This window comes from Myodes glareolus, chromosome 12 (assembly GCF_982192425.1).
Source record: "Myodes glareolus chromosome 12, mMyoGla1.1, whole genome shotgun sequence".
In the NCBI taxonomy this organism is placed as follows: Eukaryota; Metazoa; Chordata; class Mammalia; order Rodentia; family Cricetidae; genus Myodes; species Myodes glareolus.
The window spans coordinates 63,527,036-63,544,453 of record NC_142037.1 but is presented as its reverse complement, the minus strand read 5'-3'; positions in this window follow the sequence as shown (position 1 = coordinate 63,544,453).

The following is a 17,418-nucleotide window of genomic DNA, read 5'->3' as shown; positions in this document are numbered from 1 at the left end:
CAGCTGTCACACACCTGGGGCCAGCTACTGAGCAACGATGTAAGAGCTGGGTGTGGTGTTACACATGTGTGAGCAAAGCACTCGAAGTTAGAGACAGGCAGATCCATGGAGTCCTTTGGCCATCTAGTCGGACCACTCAGCAAGCTCTGGCTCAGTGAGATACCATGTCTTACAAAGAAAAGTGGAATATAATCAAGGAAGGCATCCAATGTTGACTTCTAACCTCTGCACACACTGGTACACTCCTGCATGTGCATAAACACAACTGTGCACACATCCACAGATATGCTCTCACACTTGCACTATACACACACACACACACACACAAGAAATGCAGATAAGAGCTGGGCAGTGATGGCACACACCTTTAATCACAGCACTCAGGAGGCAGAGGCAGGCTGTGAGTTCAAGGCCAGCCTGGTCTCCAAGAGCTAGTTTCAGAACAGGCTCCAAAGCTACAGAGAAACCTTGTCAAAAAGGAAAAAAAAAAAAGATCTGCAGATAAACGTAGAAGTTTTCCAAATTACATAAAAGAAAGGCAAAATGAATGTAATCACATTGGTATAAACACAATTATACACAGACAACAATATATTTAGATATATTGTAGGTGAATACAGTCTTCAACTTGAGAAACAGAAAGATTTGCCATTTTACGAAGTATAAAAGAAGATAAATTTTAATAGTTGCATTTCCTTTTTTCCTGTCACAATTTGATTCATCAAGAATGGCCCACATAATTTGATGTGATTTTCCATGTGTCATGAAAAATATTACTACAAGGTATTATTTCATTTTTCCACTTTCTCTAGATGAAGTGTTCAAATACGTTTTCCTATTTTATAATTTTGGAAGCTAGTTTCAAGGAGGAGTGAAAGCTCAGGAAGTCAAGTCATACCCAAGTCTCCAGCCCACATGAGGTTACAGGGAGGATATGAATCACTCACACTATGAACCATGCATATTTATGAGTATCTAAGCCTAAATGGTTATTTGGTTATTTGCCAAGGACAAAACTGGTTGCCAAAAAATTTAGAAAATGCCCAAGCCTAGACACACCTTCCTGAAAATGTTGAGTCTCCTCTCCATGGGTCTTTTAATAAAAAGCACTGACTTTTCCACGCATCTCTGCGTGTTTTTCATAAAACTGTATATTCTGGAGTTTGTTATAAAATTTTTCCTCCTTCTATCTGCTCCTTCTTCAAGCAATGCCACTTACTGTAGTCAGTCAAGGCTTCATTAAATGTCTTTTCTTTCACACAGTCCAAAGTAGTGTAAGGAATAATCAATCCCCCGCGCTTCCCCAACACCCCTGCAGTGCACACAACTTTAAAGGCAGCTGTTGGTGAAGGGAAACCAGAAATAAACTTAACCGAGCTAAGTCCACTGAGGAGCTAAAGATGAGATAGTTTGCAACAAGCAGTGGAAAAGCATTTCTGTCTTGGGAAAGACTGTCAGATGTTCACCAAACACATCTGGCTTTCTCCTTTGCCAAGGGTACCCATTACCCTTGCAAATGAGTGGAATGAAATCTACCCTTTCCCTTCCCATTACATGTTACTCAAAGTCCGAGTCACAAGAAGAGAAATCTTTGCATAGTTTCCAACACTTTCCAAGATCTTGCATGCATTTCACCCTGATTTTGGCCTTCAGAATGGAGGACAGACTTGACCTTCCAGAGTTTATGATTAATAGGTAGGTATGAAGGAAGGAGCTTAGGTCTCAACTGTCTCCTCAAGGGGAGCTACTGAACAGGAATATCTACCTAAGACTATGACATCAGCACCAAAAAATTTTAAATTGGACTACACGTCAGAAAAGAAGAGTTTACCTATGCTGGTCTCATCTAATTGATACTGAAAATGTGCTTCCAGAGGGAAAGCCTGAACTTTGGCACACTGGCTTTGTGCTCTGATATCAGCAGGACATGTCCGTGAAAAGCTTAGAGAAGTCCTATGGAGGAAAGGGTTTTGAACTCCTGAGTGGTCAGACCAGAGCACCTTGAGAGTTAGAGAACAATGAGACATTTAATTCAAGGCAAGGCTTATGCTCAAGCGGTATTTGGAACTGATAGATAACTCACAGGCTTTCCAGGATGAAAACTAGAGAATAAATTCCAGTGAGCACAGTGAGATGCACTAAGGAAAGGGAAGATCCTGAGAGATGGGACTTTTAATTCTGTGCAGATATTTTCGTGACCTCTGAACCATGTGTCAATAGAATAGTGAAGACTGCAAGCATCAGAGCCACTGAGAGATGTACCAACATGGTAATTAGCTCCTCCACAGTAGGTGGAGTTTTCAGAGTCTGTACCACTACTCTACGACAGACAATAAATAAAGGAAGAAAACAAGTCTGTCAAAGCAATACAATAATGCCCAGGGCCTCCATATAAAAATTCATAGTATTCACTATGCAATTCAAAAGTACTCCAAATGTAATGAAGACAGGTAATGCGACTTACCCTTAAGAGAAAAATCAATGAAAGTAAAAACTATGCGTTTGAGTAGTAACAGAAAATCTCAGTGCAAATACAGATTCTATAGAAAACAAGCCAAGAATTTATTGAGAAGGTTTTCTGAAATTTTAAAACTCACTGCTTGTCCTTAAGAGAAAAATGGAGATGAAAGACTCATCAGTGAACTTAAAGAAAGTTCCATAGAAAATCTCCAACCAAAAACCCCAAAGGGAAATCATTACAAGAAGATGAAACCGTCTCAGATGCCCACAGAGTAAGAACAACAGCTAGAATACGCGTGCAACTGCAGTCTCAGTAGGAGCTGAAAAACAGAGCAGAGCCAGGTATTCGGATAAATAGTGACCAACATCCACCCTAATTTTGTAAAAGGAACAAATTTATGAATGTAGAAGTTTGGTGAAATCTAAGAAAGATAAATGCACATGGAATCTAATTTAGGCTTCACTGGGGTAATTGCTGAAGAAAATAAAGAGAAAATCTTGAAGGCAGCTAGCAAAAATCTGACTGGTTCCTGCAGTGGAACATGGGTTCCAAGGGCCTCATATTTCCATCAAGACCATATGAGCCAGAAGATAATGCAACAGTCATTAAAATGCCAAAATAGGTGTCAGGAGAAGAAGGTATAGAAGTGCTTGTCAACCAAGAAACCAAGAAGGCATTCATGAATCTAGGCAAAAATAATTACCTTTTCAAATAAAAGTCAGTTTAAAAAAACTGCAGTAACCTTGTCATTCATGATGAAATTGAGGTCAAGTTGTATGCACACTAAGGTTAAAATGGAGGGGCAGTGGTAGGTAACAACAAGAGGAATTGTATAACCTGGACTTAGGTTAGTCTTTTCTTTAGAAACGTGGTTTCTCTGTATAATTACCCTGGCAGTCCAGGAACTTGCTTGTAGAACAGGCTGAGCTTGAACTCAAAGAGATCCCCCTGCCTCTGTCCCTTGAGTGCTGGCATTAAAGATGTGCACCACCATGCCTGGTATTACATTAGTCTTTCAAGCAAAATATTTTGAGAAAAGTATAATTTCATGGAAACGCTTACTGATTTAAAAGCAGAAGTGGAAAAAAAGAAGTGTAGGACAAAAGGGAGGAGGGAGATAGTGAGGAGAAGGAGGAGGAAGGAGGGGAATGGAGATGGAAGAGGAGAAGGGGAAGGAAGAAAAAAGCAGGAAAGAAAGGGGAGTCAAGGAAGAGGAGGAGGAGAAGGGGGAGAAGAGAGGGAGGAAGTTATGATCTAGGAACTGAAGCTCTTGGAAGCCGAGGACAACTCACTCGGATTTATGTGAGGAATAAAATTCTGTTTTACAAACCCACAGAGACTTTGAGGTTTTTCTCTAAGAGCTCCATTTATCATAATTAATACAACAATGATAAATTTCTTTCTTTGGATGAGTATCTTCCTGTGGGTATGTGTCCGCCAGGATAAGGAGCGTGCTTCTGCCACATAATTCTGTCATACTGCTTTGTGTTTACTTAGTAGACTGAGAATTGGGACAAGGATGTAATAATTTCCTTTTCATGTTTATCTTGTTAAACCAATCTGTGTGTGGAAAGATGCAATTAAAATATGCTGTTGATAAAATGTAACAAAAGAAAGAGAATCTATTATGTCTAAGACAATCATCTCAAAAGAGGCTTTTTATTTCATCACCATCATTACCAAGATGATATTTTTTAATGTTTTCTTGATCTGAAGGGATTGGGTGTAAAAATAAAGTTTCAAGTTTCTAAAATATCCCCAAAGGGTTATGTGGAAAGTGGGTGGCTTGTGTGTGAAGCCAGCTCATTTCTCAAAGGTCTGTATGTTAGTTCGGGTTTCTGCTGCTGTTAAGAGACCCCATGACCACGGCAACTCTTCTGAGGTAAAACATTTAATTGGGTGACTTATAGCTTTAGAGGTTTAGTCCATTATCATCACAGAGGGACATAGTGACATATAGGCAGATAAGGTGCTGGAGAAGGAGCTGAGAGTGGAGAAGGAGTTACATCTAGATCCTGCAGGCAACAGGCCGTGGTCTGGGGTACTGATTGAGCATCCATGAGATCTCAAAGCCTGCCTCCACAGTGGCATACATTCTCCAACAAAGCCACAAGTACACCGTGCCACACTGTCTAATAGTGCCATTCCCTATGAGCTTATGGGGGTCAATTATATTCCAACTACCACAGTCTGTAACATTTATTTCTTGAATATAGAGAATGATCATTTCTGGTCGCATTGATCAGCTCCACTTGTAAATAATTCAAAGTTACTGAAATTTTTCTTTTTTTAAGGAAAAGATAATTTTATGCTTTGTAAAGAGATGTATATAAAACAAATTTAGCTGAACCTCACCAATCAGTGAAGTATATAGGTCAGGGAAGTTTACCCAGCCTTGCTTTTATAAAGGAAGAGAAATTAAACTTTAACCTTCAACAGGATTCTAATGACTTAAATATCCCAGACAGGCATAAAATGCTGGGGGAGGGGTGTTTTGTTTTGTTTTTGTTTGTTTTGTCTTGTTTTTGTTTTTTGGTAATAACTAACCCTATCTTCTCTCAAGCAGCTAAAATCTTAGGTCAGTTCTAGTCTTAAGACTGAGTTTAATGCAAAACAGCACCTTCTCTTAGCTCAAGGTCATACTACACCCACAGAAGAAAAAACCTTCAGTGAATATAGGGCATAGATTCTTACTACAGTCTCACTTACTTTGCATTAGCAGCAATGAAATTTATAGGGAGATTCATGGGAAATAACATCTTCTACCTTTGATGAAAATACACTCTTCTGGGTTGCTGTTGTTTCTCCAGAGGTCCTCCCCCTCTCTTTCTGTGTGTGTGTGTGTGTGTGTGGGTGGGTGGGTGGGTGTTTGTGACAGTTTCCCAATGTGGGAAATGAGTGAAGTCTTGGACACAGTCAAGTCCATTAAGCAGAAGGTACATTAGCGGGATTTTGTGTAAAGAGGGGAGAGTATAGTGTCTTGGGGTGCCTTTTGCGCTGACCTAACTGCAAAGGAATGGAGAAAATGGAGATTCCACAATTGGCTGATGACTGAGGATGAAATCACTATTTTCACTAAAATTCACACATTTGTAGTAAATTAAAGATTTAATGATTTATAAACCACGTTTTTGTTTCCCACCCACAAAGTGACATCAAACTAATAAATTTTTAAAATATTTCTTTGAATAACCTATAAATTCAAGAATAGGAATTCGTTAGATGTTACATGTGGAATTGAATACTTCCATTATAACACTATTTTAGAAAAAATTATCTTATGCACCAACTTAAGGAATTACTTTGTGTTTCAGGAAATTTTTTTTGTGTTGTTGCTCCAAGACTGCCAATAGAGGCGGGCCTTGATTCAGCTGCCAGGAGTGAGCTAGAGAGTTCTCTGGTGAACTCGGAAGAGAGAAGAATACACAGGAAGAATGCAGAGGGACCAAAGGAGACTGACAGGATCCTTTTAAGCAGGGGAATCGTGGAGAGTAGAGGTCATTTTTTCTCCTTTGCTCTATGGATCTATCAGATTCTTCCTTATTATCTCCATCATTTTTATTAACAAAACAGTAAAAGAATATATCTGGGGCAATATTACACCATGCTGCCTCAGCGGGTGGCAGCTGGCTCCAGGGTTTTTCAATTGCTGTCAGGCCCCAGCCCCAAAACATTGCTTGGATTAACTACCCTACTGCTGGCCCACACCCTCATTCCCACCATGTGGGCATCCACTGGAACAACCCCCTCCCAGCCACCAAACCAAGCCAGTTTGGCCTCCTTGAGACCAGTTTGGGGCTTGAGTTCTTACTGCTTCTGCCACCAACAAAAGCTGCTGAGGGGTTGAGCCTTGTGCCACAGGTGCCCTCTGCCCAGCCATGCTGAACAGTGACACCTAGCCACCCCTAGGGAAGGGCAAGGAATCCTATCAAACACTGCATCCCAGCTGCACAGAGTTCTCCAACCGGTTTCCCTACATTAGCTAATCAGACAACTTACGCCCCTACCCCCACAGCGGCTGAGCAGCCCCACTGCACCCAACCTCTGTGCCAGCATGGTCGAACATTGTCACTGCAGCTGATTACCCCTGAACATCTCCAAGTAACTTTAATTTTTTTCAGCGCTAATGAGAAAGGTACGACAGCTGGGGGAATACATTGGGAAAAAAATACAGTAGGAAAACAAAAATACCCTGCTGAATTAAATCAGCCTGCATATATTAATAGACCAAGATCCACACCAATGAAAAGTATTCATATCTATAACATATCCCTCTTTAAATGTAACAAACATTTACACCTAGTCATTTAGGAAATTTGGCCTCTGCTGTCTAGACTACTTCTTGCTTATTGAGGGTGCTGTTAGTCAGGTCTGTCCCAAGGTATCCTGAGTTGTAGGCCCATCTCAGCCCGCAGTCCTGAAGCCATCATGGGTGTTGGACTATCAGGGCCATTGTTTGAGGGGGTCTTGTTTGACCAAACCAGTTAGTCTAGAAGGAATCCACACATTCTTATCCTTGATGGAAACAAAAGTAAAACTTCTTTTCCAAAGCAACATATCGTTAGACCCAATTTTGAAGTAAAGATACTTTTACATATCTTGGTTTAGATTAGCAGCTTGTATAATGAAATGTCTTTCTGTACTTAGCTCATTCACAGTCAAAAACTTCAAAGAAAACACAAAATATACATAATCCAGACTCTCTGTGTATATTCCATCTTTACATGGTTTATTTTTCTTACTCTATGAGTTTTTCTACAAGTTTAATACTTATTTTTTATCTTTACTCCTTTAATCTATTACTATCTCTACTCTTCCCCCCTCCTCTCTCTCTCACCTATATATATTATCCAACATTGTTACCCATTTAGAGGTCTTATTCATCTGAATCTGCCTTTATTGTGTATCTACAATCCTTTTCTGACCAGGATGGCTTTTTTTTCCCTAAATGCTAAGCGGGCATGCCTAGGACCAACTCTGCAGTTAGCCTGCTTGTTCTGCCCAGTCCAATATGGCAGAGGTATGTACACTGCCTCTGAGTGCCATGCACATTGCCACATTTTTAGACACACAGTGGGTCTATGTTGCCATTTAGCAAGTTGTAGCACTCTGCTCACAAACCCCATTTAAATGCTCATAGTCAGACCTCCTGAAAGAGTCAAAGCTATTTGTGCTGGCTAACCAAGAAGCCATGCAATTTTCTTGCCACTGAAGATAAATCAGGAAACCTCTTAAAGGAGCCATGTCTCTGCTTGCCACCAGAAAATAGAGCAAGAAATTGCATTAAACTCTGTTTATTGAATGTTTAGAATTTCTACCCAAACTCTCCCAAGCATTAAGAGGATTTAGTTGGCAATGTTGGTGCCAATCTGTTGGCAGAGACTGCTCATTTGTTCTCGGCCACTAAGACCCAAAATAAACATGAAGAAATTTAATTATTTGCAATACTGTTTAGCCAATAGTTAAAGCATATTTCTAGATAGCTCTTACATCTACACCAACCCATCTCCATTTAATCTATGTATCACCATGAGGTTGTGGCCTACCGGCAAAGTTTTGGTAGACCCTGGCAGAGGCATCTGTCTCCTGTGGTGGTTATATGTCTTCCTATTGACTCTGTCTTCTTTCTCCCAACATCCAGTTTAGTTTTTCTGTCTAACTCTATTCTACTAAGCCACTTGTCAAAACAGATTGATTCGTTAACCAATAAAAACAACAAATATAGAGAAGGACTTCCCACGTCATAATTTCAATTTTTTCAGGGACCCCTAAAGATGCCATTATTATCAGACAACAGGAAATGATTTTAAAAACATAATCCCCACATTCTCAATAAGTGGGGTAGGTAGTTTTTGGTCATTCGGTGGATGTTTGTCATTGCTAAAAGGGGTTGGTCACAAGTTATTGATCATGATCAGGGAGGAAACTAAACAAAGGAGGTTAGATTTAAGGATCTCTCTGAAACAAAATGGGGATACAAGAATGATAGGATAAAAGAATAGATTATTAAATCTACTTTAGACTAAAAAGCAACTATTACTTTCTAATATTTAACATTGGTATGAATGTTTATATATTGATACAAATTTTATGATTATTTTTGTTATACTATATTATGTTTCTTGTTTAAGGTATTGTACTGCTGTGGGACAATGATCTTGTACCCTGTAAAGATTTGTCACTTGTATTGGTTTAATAAAATGCTGACTGGCTAGTAGCCAGGCAAGAAGTATAGGAAAGGCGACCAGAACAGGAGAATTCTGGGAAGAGGAGAGGTTCAGTCTGCAGCCATCACTCAGACACAGAGGAAGCAAGATGAGAATGCTTCACTGATAAAGGCACCAAGCCATGTGGTTAATACAGACAAGAATTATGGGTTAGTGTAAGATATAATAAGAAAGTCTGAGATAATAGGCCAAACAGTCTATAATTAATGTAGGCCTCTGTGTGTTCCTCTGGGATTGAATGGTTGTAGGACCAAGAGGAATAGAAACTTCTGTCAACATTGTAACAATGCAGCTCATTCTATATAATGTAAAGTTCTAGTCCTTAAAAGCTATTTAGGACAATGAAGAAATACAGGTGAAAAGTTAGTTATCTCTAACAATAAAACTTAGAGTCATTTTAGGTATATTTTCAAACCAATGAGAGACATAATTTAAAAAAATCAGTAATCTTCAAACATATCAGAGACCTATAGAACATGACATTTTAATGTTTTATTAACATAGACCTTTTTATGACAGTGAGAAGATCAGTTTTCCTGGCAGCACCAGTTCATGACAAAAGAATATGACATGTATCAATAAAACATCCATATGGAGTTTACTTTAATTTGTAGCAAAGTTAGTCACTGGGCAAAGAAACTGCCCTTGCCTCAACTGGTAACATTATACTGCCCAAATTGAATAAGCAGGTCACAAAAGTAGGCAGCTGCTGAACTTTGCCAAGAAAAGTTAGGAAGTCCTTCAAAATTCCTGCTTCACAAAAATCTTTCAGATATCTTAGGCCAAAGATTAATGCCCCAATGTTGCAGAGGAACCTTGGGTTGACTGTTCAGGCAATAAGCTATCTCTGTCATTTCTTAGTTTTGGTTGCTATCTTTTCATATCCTATTTACTCAGGTAATAGTATATTCTTCTTGGATCTCTGATGGGATTGAAGATTAGATAGCTACAGTTACAGTTTTGTTAGTTATAATAGCAAGTAAATTAGATAAAAAATTTTGGACTCACCAAAATAAGATTTTTTCTTAATTTACCAAATATTAATGAAATGGACATTATGAATGTATTTCTTACTTGGTAGTTGTTTTTATTTTCTATAGTTTTATTATGTGAGAGTTATAACCTTTCCATTTTATTTAAACAAAAAAAGGGCAATGATGCAGATTCATTTGTGTTTGTCCAAGACTGCCAGTGGAGTTGAGCCTTGGTTTGGAGGGTAGGGTCCACATTCAGCTGGCAGATATGAAGGGTTCTCCGGTAGACTTATGGGAGATAAATAGGCACACAAGAGGAATACAGAGAACCCAAAGGAGATAGGTGGGCCCCTTTTTTGATCACGGAGAGTGAGTTCAACTTCCAATTTTTTCTTTACTCTGTGAATCTATTAAGGTTTGCCCTAATATCTGACTCCAAATCACTTTTTATGAATAAAAAATGTTTTAATGCTATAATGTTACTAATATGTTTTACATGATAATTAAGGTCTAATTGCCAAATATGTACTGTATATATATGGAATATGTTGATAGGGTCAGTAACAAATTATATAGTCTGAGCTCACAATGCTTTCCACTTCTTATTCAGTAAATTAATGTTATCTACTATTTATACAATATTTTACTGAACATAAAACAACTTCTTAAAAATTATTATTCTATTAATATACTAAAATCTGTAAGAAAGACCTTAACCCTACATTTTCCCCTGAGATTGCAGATAACTACACAGAGTTATATATTCTAATAAACAGTTCAATTTCGTATTTAAATTTATATTCTTTCATACAGTAGTCTGATCCATACTACCATTTTATCTACTTTTAGGTATGTTAAGTAGACTGGGCCATTTAAAAATGTATTTCAAACACTTGTATATCAGTTCAAGAACTGTTTATTCTGGGAACTATCAAATAAATATATTAGGTAGATAAGTATCCAGTGTAAAATATTATATCACGTTGAATAAGTCCAAGTTGTGCCTCTAAGCCTATGTGTTATTTGGTGTTGAAAGACCCCCGACTTGGGGAGACTCTCACTCCAGCCTCGGGAAGACGCGAACCCCCCAGTAACTCACGAGAGACCGTCCTTGCTGCAATCACACGAGGTTTAATGACAAGACGACAAGACAGGGACCATTGCGCTGGGGCCGAGACTCATAACCCACGCAGGGGAAGAGTTCGACCTCAAGTGACTGGGAGAAGTAGTTTTTACAGGAAGAAACCACATAGCCCAGTAATCTGAAAGGGGGGGCAGGGAGAATTTCAGAAAATTCCAGTGATGATTACAAAGGGGCAATTCCCTGCCTCTCAAGATCATTCTCAAAGGTCGTAATCAGCTAGTTCCTATTCCAGTGATACTAGGGGGTGACAATTACTAGGGGGAATCTCTTTGTCTCTCAAGACTACTCTCAAGATTACAATCCACCTTTATCTTCAGCTAGTTCCTGGAACCCTGGAACTGGTTAACCTTAGATTTCTGATTCTTCTCTTCCTGCTAGATTTTTGGCTCTATTTTCCTGTTAGGGGGATCTGGATTTATCCAGGTCTTTCAGTGTCTGAGGAGATCCATCAAAATCTTGGCTCATTGGAAAGACCATGGGATTTGTACACCAGCAGACCTGGAGATGAACCTTAGCATTGTTCATTACAATCTGTATAATTGGATTAATTCTTAAAGACATCAAGTACATAATTTGTAAAATGATGTTATGGAATGATGATGATGATCATACGAATTGTCTTGGCACTTCATCAGGGCCAGTTCGGCTGGAGAAGGGTTGTATAAAAGAGCCTTGCTTCCACCCTTGGCAATTGTACCTTGTAATTTTAAGAAAATCTTCAGGTTCATTTCTAATGCTTATATTTTTTCATATATAGCAAACTAAGGCACTTCACACCACAATCACTCTCAAAGGTACAAATAGAATGGGAGGGTCCCAAGTTATAAATATGTTCAAGTGTATATCCATCTTATGTGGATAGCTACTCAATAAACAAAGCAAATTACCAGCCAGACCACTGTTGTCTGGAATGGGTATGGAAGGGTACTGTACCACTGCTAAAATGTGGCTACAATAAGGTCATCAATAGATGTCCTTATAGCCGACTTTATTTCTACTTATAGTCATGGAACTGACAACATAGAACCAATTTACAAATCTGCGTTATAATTTAACACATTTTATCTAATCTATTTCATTCACTATGGACATGCCTTAATTCTTTTAATCCGAATTCTATTTTCTAACAAACAATGTTATCCGGAGGTTGTTTTCCTGTGTTCTGCATCCCTACAGCTTGCTTTCCATCAAAATGAAGGCAATTGTCCTGGTGGTCACAGAGACAGGTAGATATATCCTGTCTGACTTTCAGCCCGTGTCACATTGATTGGCCAAGCCTAATGCCTGTTGCTTGGGCCAATGTTGTGCCCTTTTGCTGTGTGAAGAATGTTGCTCTGTACTGTAAACAGCAGTTTTGCTCATGCCCGGTTGTCCTGTCCTTGACTGCTGCAAGTAACACACTCTCTTGGCTGCAGCAGTTCCTCAGCTCTGTCCTCGGATGGATGGGCCATTACTGCAGGCTGTGAATTCAGCTAGCGCTCCAAATACATCCTCAGACACTCTTGCTCAGCCAGCATCCTCAGCTCAATCTAAGCTTCTTTTCAGTCCCTTTGTTCTTCCATCATGAATATCTTTCAATGTCGGAGACTAGCAAGGGTCAATTTTCAATATTTTTAGAGCCTGTCTGCTGACACCTTTACCAATCAGATGTTACAACGAGCATTTTATGAGAGCCAAGAGCAGAGCTTCCCTAAACAACTCAATGGGGGTATTTATAACCGCTACTATAACTGCTACTTCACGTGAACAAGAATGGACACATCCCCATCACAGGTTAAACACAACTAGAGAGTATCAAGGTCCAGATCAAAATCACGCATGCCTGCCCCCGGGGATACAGTGAGTGACAAGAATTTCAGGGGAAATTTAAAATATAAGAGCACCAGCTCTCTGGGCACGATGTTGTTTTCTACGACTTGATAGCAAATGCGGGTTTAAGTAAAAAACTGCTTCTTCATGGAAGACTGCTGCATTATTTACGGGCTCTGAAAAAAGTGATGGTTTGTCCTCTCATGTTGGTTTATTTGAAAATGTGAAGCACTTTAGCCTGAGCACAGCCCACGCTTTCACTGTTATGAGTTGATTTGACTTCAGTTTCACGCTTTTTTTTTTTCCTTGACTATTGCTTGGTCTAGAAATCCCTAAAATTCTTTGAATCAAAAGAGGCCAATCAAGAAAGACAAGCCACAATAGGGATAGAAAGAAAATAATTTTGGATGAGTAGACCTGTCCTGAAAGCTAGCAAAACAAGCCACGTGCACCTGCAGTAGCCACAGAAAGTGAGCTCGCTCTCTCTCACTGCCTGTCCCATTGCTGCACCTGTGGTGTCACTGAGGAAAGACTTTTGTCTTTGCCCTCACAGTATCATTGTTCCCACCCCTGCCATATCTACCCAAAAGATGGTGCATGACAATACTGCCCAATCACACTCACCTGAAAGACACCTACCTACCTATGAGGGCTGGCCTCACAAAGGGGCTTGTGCATGTTAATCTATAGCTCCTTCCTTAATCCCCTTCCTGGCTATTGAACCACCTAATCTCTCCAAATCCCCAGCATTGTTTATTCTAAGAAATCCAGGGGACCTTGAGCCAATAGGACTCTTAAGGCAGAGGTTGGCTTTTCCTGGTTTCTAAATACGATGCGGATTAGTTTGTCAGCTCCTGAGTTCTCCAGTACCTGGAGAGGGCGAACTGGTGTTTTTCTCGTTCTCTCAGATACTGACTCCATCTTCTAGATGGAGAGTCCTCTTGCTTCTTTCATGTTTATACTACGTTAGGCAAAACTGCAAACAGTTTTCATTTTACAACAACAAAAGGCACACTTTAGGCCCTGTGTGCAGGTCTCCGTGGGCTGCACCTCTCCATTCTGCTCACTGTGTTCAGCCTTTTCCTCCTGTTGCGTCATGTAGATGCCCCTGTATTTTCCCCTCACCCGCCTTTTCCCTCCTTTGATAATTTTCATTTCTTTCTGCTATATGCCTTGTTCCCTACCTTTTGTTTTCTCTATAACTTGGGGCATCTTTGCAGAGATTTTCTTACAAACTATCCTGTTACTCCTCTTTGTGTATGATAAGGGATGCAGGAGATGGCTCAAGAGTGTGTCAAAAACGAGCCGAGTAGGAGCAGAGAAGGTGATGCAGAGTTAGCTGAAGCAGAATTCTTTTCACTGCTTCATAAGTAAGAGCATTTGAAAATTTTCCCTAAAGTCATCCAGTGGACCATTGCTAGCTGCAGATAATGATGAGAAATCCCTTTAGCTTTAACTCAGACTCTTCAAACATTTAATGTACTCTACATTTATCCCTCCAAGGCTCTTAAATACTGAACATTTTGGCTTGTATAAAATGCATAATTTACTCAAGGAATGATGATTTAATTTTTTTCTGTAAGGTAAATTTTCAGTGTCTCGCTGCCATTTTCCTTGTTCTCTGTGTTTGGGAGAGAGTCTTCCTACCTGCTCACTCATGTGCATTTCCAATGAGGCTCCCTGAGGCGCTAACGGTGATGAATAAAGGAATCCAGGCATTTGTCCTACAAGGCCCTCACTGATTTAATGAGAGCCCTGTCAGTGCTCCTAAATTAAGCCTATCATTTCTGAAAGGCTTTGATTTTTGTAGGCATTAATACCAATTACCATGTTGATGTCAGCAAGACAATGAAATATCCAGGATCGCATTGGTCAACATTATATTTATGGAAGAAAGAAGAATTATGTAGACTCAGATGTCACATCAGCTTTCTCAAGGGGGAAGATTTTTCTCCCAGGGAGAGAAAAAGAAAAAAGAAAAGGAAAGGAAAAAAAACCTTTAGGTTCTCAGAGAAATGGAACACAGCTAAGCTTTGATTTCTCATTTCATTCAAACTAGACTTGGTGGAAATCAGCAGGGTAGTGCTGAGGACATCTTCCAATTTCCTGGTCTTGTTCTACTGAAACATATTAAGCTTTCAGAAGCATCAATCAGGAGACAGAGAACCGATTGTACGGGTTTGAGGTAAGAACAGAAATTAGCCTACTGCCATCTCTCTCCTTCCTGTGTTCTTCCGCTCCTGACTGCTGCCCGCTGCTCTGTGGCTCTACATGGTCTCCTGCCACGTGCTCCAGGCGCCCGTCCACGCTCCATCCTGCTACACACCAATCATCAGCACTGAGCTTTCTCCATGGTTGCCAGGGTAGCCACTCATTTATTCCATCAGTTTCCTGTTCTTCCATCAGCTATGTTTGACTGGAGTAGGGGATTAATGCTGTGTCATTATGTGTATTGTTTGCATACAGTTGTGAAATACAATCAGGACTATTTTATGATGTGGTGTACATAAAGTAGGCATAAGCAGACGATCATGTTGTACCATAGGAAGCATAGAAAAGACAGCCACCATGAGAGTTGAAGCTTAGGAGAAAAAGAGATGAACACGGACAACAACAGAGTGGGAACTGTTTGCTAGAATAAGTTGTGTATCTTCACCGTTCTTCTGAGCTCCGATCTGCACGTTGGCTTCAGGGAATTGCATGGCACTCAGTGGATGGATTCACCTTGCCTTCTGCTGTATTCCCTTTTGTCAGTTTCACACCTAAGCTGGGAGAGAGAGAAAGGGCAAGCAAGCATCTCAGTAGCTAAAGCATCAGGCCCAAAATGAAAGAATTAAATTTTTTTAGCACTCACTGTGATGCCGCATGCAGGATTCTAAACCCAGCAGAAATGTTGACTCTTTCTAGTTCCCTTTCCCTGAGGGAACAGTACTCAGACACAAGGTCAGCGGATAGTACGATGTGGAATCATTCGATGCTGAGGGAAGCATTATATATTTTGCAGTAGGATAAGAGGACGAGGGCTAAAAGTTACGGATAGGAAAGTAATGGTCACTGTGCCAGAGTTGGAAGTATATTCAAGATTTCTCTTTCTTCTCCCTATAAGGGCTCATAGACAAAACCCAACTCTTTCCTTTAAGGAAATAAGAGGAGTTGCCGTTGTGCAAGTATGACTGTCTATGTCCTGGAAATGAACATTGCACCAATGCAAGTGGCTGAATGAGATTTGGTATTTACAGAACGAAGAATTTATAAATGTAGTTAGTCTTTCTCTGTCCCACCAGTCAACTCCCAAATCATGACACAGAGACTGCTTATTAATTACCAAAGCTCAGACAATAGCTTAGGTTTGTTTCTAATTAGCTCCTATAACCCATGTTTTTCTTTTTAATCTACATTCTACCTTGTGGCTTTTTACCTCTATCCCATTTAGTGTGTCTGAAGCATGCTGTATCCGGCTGGCTTCTCCACCCTTTCTCTTTCCAGAGTCCTTTGTTGCCTGGAAATTGGCCGTTTGGCTTTTTATTAAACCAGCTGTACTTCCCACAGTGTAAAGGAATGGTCCACAACACATAAGTCAAGGAATTGATCAAGTACAATGGCAGCCATGGTTAGGCAATTTACAGCATAGTGGAGAAACCTTGGCTGTGCTTATAAGATGCTAGCTGATGAGATGACATTCTTAACTTTTACGTAGGTGGGAGTTGACGGTGTGCTGAGAATGTAACTCAAAGACTTTACCTGGCATTCGAAAGGATGTGGGTCCGACATGAAGGTTGGCAGTAAATGACTGTCAAAGGGACTAACGTCTCTCCAGAGTGATCTGACTATGGATTTACTGTATTAGATGTTAATCACAAGATATCATTAGGTCTTGTAGTATGTTTAACACACATCTAGCTGTCATGTCCTTGGGAACCATAGTTTACAGGGATAACAACAGTGATCACAGAAGATCCCTTCCCAAGGCCTCAGATGAAAAGATTTGGGGATGAAAGCATTGCTGCAAGAGGGACCAGAAGCCTTGACCAGGGTGCCTTTCCTAATCGCTTCTGTATAGGCCTTTTACAAAATCACATATGGGGTTTCGCATCCCTTACTTGCCATCTGTGGCCTGGGATGTCAAAGAGAGTACAGAAGTAATAATAGTGCATGGTTTGAACAAGTCCAAGAACATAGAGAAAGATTAAAAAATAAGCAGATGTGGGGAAGAAGGAAAGAAAGAAAGAAAGAATGGTGGGAGAAAAGGAAAAGGCTAGGTGTGATGGTTTGAATAGGTATGGCCTCTAGAGACTCGTGTGTTCGAATGCTTGGCAATTTTATGTGTTTGAAAGTGGCACTATTAGGAGGTGCAGCCTTGTTGGAGCATGTATCCTTGTTGACAGAAGTGTGTCACTGTGGGCGTGGACTTTGAAGTCTCATATATGCTCAAGCTATAAACACTAGGGGACAGTTCACTTTTCATTTCTGTCGCCTGGAAATCAGGGTGTAGATCTCTATCTGCCTGCATGTGACCTTGTTTCCTGCCATGAAAACAGTGGACTGAACCTCTGAACTGTAATCCAGCTCCAGTTAAATGTTTTCCTTTATAAGAGTTGCTGGTGTCTCTTCACAGCGATAGAAACTCAACTAAGACAGTAGGCTATCTCTTTTACTACCTTTCATGTATGCGAAGAGAAGAGATATGCCAGCCTTACCTCCTTCCTGCTAATTTCCCCTGATAAGATCTACCTGTAGCAGCCACTAAGATATCTCATGGTGTAGTGCCATCTCTTCCTAGATAGATAACCTGAGTGGGTCGAA